Raw genomic sequence first — 6,000 nt, 5'->3', positions numbered from 1 at the left:
GTAGTAAGAAGGCCGCCCTTGAGCTTGGATAATGCCCCTGAAGCGAGCACGGCCTTCTGGGAATCGTAGTCTCGAGGCTGAGGTTCCTTCTGCGCATGCCTGGGGCCCGGCTCTTCCCCCGGCCTGGAATGCGGTCCTGCCTCTTTGTTTGCCCGCCCCTCCCGGACCTTCCTGCTATTAGCCCCGCCCCCTCCGCTCGTCCCCTTACCTCATGACTGACGGTTCTTTGGTAGATGGACTAAATAAAACTAAGAGCTATACCCGGAGCTTACGCTGTTCTAGGCACCGTTAAGTACTTTACATTGACTGTCTCACCTGGTCCTCACACAAACCCTGGGAAGCAGGTGCTATTATGGTGCCCATTTTATAGATGTGGCAACTAGGGTGAAGTGACTTGTCCAGGGTCACACAGCTAGCAAGTGCCGGAACATGGATTTAACTCAGGTCTTCCCTACGCCATACCGACAACTGTATGAAACTCTGACCTGGCAATACCACTGCTAGGTCTGGATCCCAAAAGAGAAAAAACAAAAAGCAAAAGGACGTATGTGTTAAAAAAAATATACATATATATATTTACAGCAGCCCTTTTCTGGGAGTGAAGAATGAGAAGTTAAGGGGATGCCCATCGCTTGGGCAATGGCTGAATGAGTTGTGGTGTGTGATTATGATGGAATATTATTGTACTGTAAGAAATTATGAGGAGGATGCTCTCATAAAAACCTGGAAAGACTTGCATGGGCTGATGCAAAGTGAAATGTACTGTGTACAAAGTAACAGCAATATTGTAACATCATCACCTGTGAATGACTTAGCTACTCTCAGCAATACACTGGTCCAAGACAATTCTGCGGGACTTAATGACGAAAAATGATATCCGTCCCTAGACAAAGAACTGATGGGTGTGTAAACACAGATTGAAGCACACTTTTTAAGAACTTTATTTTTCTTGAGTTTTTTTGTCTATGTTTTCTTTCACAACATGACTATTATGGATATGTTTTGCATGCCTACATATGTATAACCTATATGGAATTGCTTGTCTTTTCAATGGTAGGGGGAGGAAAGGAGAGAATTTCAAACTCAGAGTTTTAAAAATGAATGTTAATTGTTTTACATGTAACTAGAGAAAAATAAAATACAAAATAACAGCTAAAAAATATAGAGAGATTAATCAGTGTAAGAAATTGCACACAAAATATACAGAAACAAGCATAGTAACCTACTGTTTGATAAATCCCAATGACCTATCTATTTGGGTAAGAATTTCCTATTTAACACACACTTTTTGAAAAACTGGAAAGCGGTTTGGCGTGAACTATTTATAGATCAACTTCTCATACCACATATAAAAATAAACTCCAAATAGGTATATGACTTAGACGCACTGAGTGACAACATGCAGAAATTAGAAAATCAAGAAAGAAATTACTTGTGAGATGTGGTGGTAGTCCTTGTCCATCATTCTTGAAGAGGACCAAAATGACATCACTCTATTGGAGTCAAGGTACAGTGTATTCAACTGTGAATGATCAGATCAGTATGAGCTTGGAAAGCTCTACCTCAGGTTAGGTACAAATAGTCCACATGAACATGTGGAGTGGAGATGTCTCTAAATTTGTGCATCTCGTATCTTTTGAGCTACTGCAATTCTGCTTTGCTCACAGAACGCAGTGCCTTCTTTGACAGAGATATACCATGTGGGTTGGTCCTTTGCCAATGTCTCCCATGTCACACAAGTGATTCCGAAGTTCTTCAGAGAGACATTAGAAGTGTCCTTGGTATTGCTTCTTTTGACCTCATGCGAGAACTTGCTTTGTGTGAGTTCTCGAAACAATAGTCTTTTAGGTAAACACGTGTTTGGCATTCAAAAAGCATGGCCAGCCAATTGGAGTCTCACTCTCTGCAGGACAGTTTGAATGCTTGGCAGTTCAGTTAGAGAAAGGATCTTAGTGCCGGGTACTTTATCTTGCCAATTTCTCTTCAGATCTTCCAATGACAATTCAAATGTAAGTGATTTGGTTTCATGGCATGTCATTGGCATCCTGTCCAGGTTTCAAAGGTATACAACAATGAGGTCAGCACAACAGCTTTGTAGACCTTCAGTTTGTTAGACATTCCCGTACTTCTTTTTCCTCACGCTTTCCTTATGAGCCTCCCAAACACTGAGCTAGTTCTGGCAATGGGTATGTCAATCTCATCTTCTATGTGTACATCTCTGAAAGTACACTGCACAGGTGAGTGAACTTATTCAATATTTCTCCATTTGGGGACAGCTAGGTGGTGCAGTGGATAGAGCACTGGCCCTGGATTCAGTAAGACCCAAGTTCAAATCCCATAATTTTCGACAAGCCTTCATGACTGACAGAAAGTATCAAAGGCTTTGATTGGTGACCAATGAACACTGTATACATCTCTGTTCTGCTCCTGGCTTTCTCCCGAGCTCTTGGGCAGCAAACACCATGCTGACCATTTCTTGGTCCTTTCTGAAGCCACGCTGACTCTCAGGTAGATGACCATCTTCCAGGTAAAGAATTAGCCTATTGAGGAGGACTCTAGCAGGGATTTCTGGCAATAACTAAGAGAGAGACCCCTGTGATTTTCGTAGGCAGTCTATTTCTTTTCCCTGATAGAGATGGACATGGAGGCATCCTTGAACCCCTGAGGAATTACCTCCCCTTGTCATGTATAACCCAAAAAATTGAGTTAGGTTTGTATGGGCACTGGACACCTTGCCGTGTAAATCTCAGCTGGAATAAAAAAGCACCAGGCACTTTGCCACACAACAGGAGCCTAACAACATTCAAAGCCACTTCTTCAGTGGAAATTTGGCTACAGAGAGGCTGACTTCAATGTGAGGTAAATGGTCAGTGGCTTCATCATTGATTGATGGTGGTCTACTGAGAATACTATGGAATTGTTCAGCCTGTCTCACCAAGATCACATCCTTAACACTAATCAATGTGGCTCCATCAGCACTGAGTAGTTGAAATGTACATAGGTCTTGGCCCATAAATAGCCTTCAGAATATCACAGAAGCACTTTGGATTGCTACTATCAGCATCAAACTGAATTTCATCTGCCTTCTGACTGAGCCAAGAATCTTGCATCTTTCTAAGTTTGCTTGTGCTTTACTTCTGATGAAGTTAAATGCTGCCTTCTTAGAGTGGATAGTAAACCTGCTGGCAAACCTTGTGGAGTTCCAATTTTTCTTTTAGCAGCTTCTGAATTCTACTTCATTTTTGTCAAACCAAGCTTGATGCTTGTGAGCATTCTGGGCCAGATGAGTAAATGCAGTGCTGCACACCAAATATCTGTAAGCTGCCCACCCTTTTTTTTGGGGGGGGGGCGTGTGAGGAAATCGGGGATTAAGTGACTTGCCTAGAGTCACACAGCTAGTAAGTGTCAAGTGTGTGAGGCCGGATTTGAACTCAGGTGCTCTCGACTCAAAGGCCAGACCTCTATCCATTGTGCCACCTAGCTGCCCCCTGCCCATTCCTTTTCTGCTCCACTGTGGCTAACCCTATGTTGGCTCAGTTTCCTCTCCAAGTTACCAATGAACTATCCCCGATCAGAGAAGGGCTCTAAACTGCTGACATTAAGTCATCTGTTAGTTGTCTTTCCTTGGTACTGGCACGTTTGTGGAATGTGAATATTTAGCATGCAGAGGATAAATCTATTTTTAGTCTAGCACTCTGCACCACACATCCCCTTCATTACTCTCAAATCCTGTCTGTCTCTTCTCCTGACAATGACATAGCTTATTAAATGCCAATGTTTTCTATGAGTGTGAATTCATGAGGTTTTTTTGCATTTAGGTGTTGTCATGAGATGCACACGTCTTCATCAGTAGGTGACTGTTGCTGCTTTTGACTCCATTTCTCCCAAGGATTTCCTTCCGTGTCTGGGAGTCTGTGCCCGCATTTGCACTTAGGTCACCCAGAATTATGAACTTGTCCTCTTTCAGCTATGGATGATGAGCGTCTCCAGATGCTCATTAAATTTTTCTTTGACCTCATCTGGTTTCATCATGGTGGGAGAATATGTACTGATGAGGGTGGTGTAGTGCTTTTCTGCAATTGTATTGTCATGAGCCTGTCATTCACTCCTTTTGGGATGCATACAAGTTGTGGAGCAGATTAGTTTTGATTGCAAAACCTACACCACCTTCATGGAGCTCCCTTTCACTGTGGTTCATCCTGAAAAACACATTTCCACTTCTGACTTCAGTAAGCTGGCCTTCACTTGCCAGCCTTGTTTCATTCAAGGCTACTATTCAGGTGTGGTCCCTGCTGGGCTCTCTCACATTAGGAACTGTTCATTTTTCACCTCTGTTTGGATTCAGATAATTTTGTTTCCAACCCTGTAATATGAAATCCACCTCATAGCCAGACTCAGGAATAGCAAGGTGGGTAACCTTCCTTTTCCAAGGAACGTAATGGGGAAACTGAGCCAGGAGGCTCCCATCTTGGACTGAGGCTAAAACTGTCCTCTCAGCTTTCCCCAGTGCTGACTTCCCGCCACTATCACATTCTCTGAGTAGCTTGTAACATTTCTCTCACATGGTGGATTCTTGATTATCAATGGATTATTATGATCCATGAAACAACTCAAAATTAAATCCTATGAGCTTTTGCCTCACACAGCGAGTTTCACTAATCACAGCTTAGGAAAAACTTGTCCAGGATTTACATCTCAGACTTAAATTTGTCCTGGTGTAAAAAGCCAATCATTAGAGATTTCTAGATTCTTGCAAATTCTTAGCAAGCCATAGCCCAAAAAAAGCTTTTTGGCTAGTTTACACATTAAAACAACAACCAACAGTAGCCGAAATATTTTAGTGGTAACCGAATTATGAAAAGTTGCTTTACATAACTGATACAAAAAGTTCACCAATTTGAAACGTGAAAGAAACTCATTACCAATCAGGTGACTTCAATTTTGTTAAATTCATTTCCAAATTACTTTACACAGAGAATCAATATCTTGTGATTAACAGTTAAAACTACAACTTTAAAGGAGTGTGCTTACCCAAGTTCAGAGGCCAGCTTCTTTACCTTGAGCAGGATGTGCTGAACCTGGGTAATGCTTCCAGGCAAAGGTTGCCTTAGGACCCAAGGCCATTGCCACTGGGGCCCACACTGTAGCTGCTGCCCCTCACCCCTCCTTTCTTTCCCCAGGTAGGGGAGGGCAAAATCAAAAGGCAGTGGGAAAGGGTGAAACTCTCTTCTCCTATGAGAGGGGTTAACAAATACCCTCTTGACTCGAGGGAAGGGAGTGGGAGAAAACAGTGACCAGGGTTGTAAAGAGGAGTTTCAAAACTCCTTAATGATCAATCACAAAACCTCCAGAATCTGCCAAGATATTTTTAGCTATTCTAACTTTAGGGAAGGGAGTAAGGAAGCCTCAGGGAACCAAAAAGCACCTGCAGTTTTCCCCAATTCCTAGCCCGAGGGAATTAACAGAATTGGGCATTCAGTTCCCGATTTGTGTCTGTCCTTGTCCTCTATGCTGTGGAAGGTGTACCCAGGTCTGTGGCCTTGAAAGGACCTGGTCAACCAAGAGCCTGAGAGAGTCAGGCTGAGTGTGAGACAGCCTCATAACTGCTTGAAAAGCACCTCCAAGCCTTGGTGCTTAGAGAGTGACCCCAACTGCAGAGCAAGTAAGGAGGGGGAGGGGAGGCTTACACACCTTCCTGTCTTGGCTGGAGAAGAACTTGGGGTTAGGCAGTTTCCTATGTGCGCCACCAAAATGTTGAGGTTTACAGGTGCTAGGACCCCAAAAATCACAACATGCGAGTCCCGCCCAAAAAAATTCGACCCAAGCCTTCTTTCAGCCAAAGACAAGGTTTATTACAACATCCATCATATTGGACAGACTCTTAAGGATTCTGAACAGTAGTAAGCTATTGGCTAGATTATATGTGGCTAGATTTTAAGAATCTAAACCAAGAATGGAAATATTAATAGCACACATCTCCCAGGGTTTGTGTGAGGACAA

The 6,000-nt window shown here is 43.0% G+C and overlaps 1 protein-coding gene across 1 annotated transcript in view; it reads left to right on the top strand.

Annotated features, from left to right (window-relative positions):
* LOC110202780 (uncharacterized) overlaps positions 1–6,000 on the top strand; it is a 283,878-nt gene that overhangs the window by 243,067 nt on the left and 34,811 nt on the right. The window lies entirely within an intron of this gene.

Source organism: Phascolarctos cinereus, unplaced genomic scaffold, assembly GCF_003287225.1.
Source record: "Phascolarctos cinereus isolate Bilbo 61053 unplaced genomic scaffold, phaCin_HiC Scaffold_2;HRSCAF=192, whole genome shotgun sequence".
NCBI classification, from domain to species: Eukaryota; Metazoa; Chordata; class Mammalia; order Diprotodontia; family Phascolarctidae; genus Phascolarctos; species Phascolarctos cinereus.
Note: the sequence above shows the minus strand (reverse complement) of the source record. Positions and strands in the feature narration are given on the sequence as shown.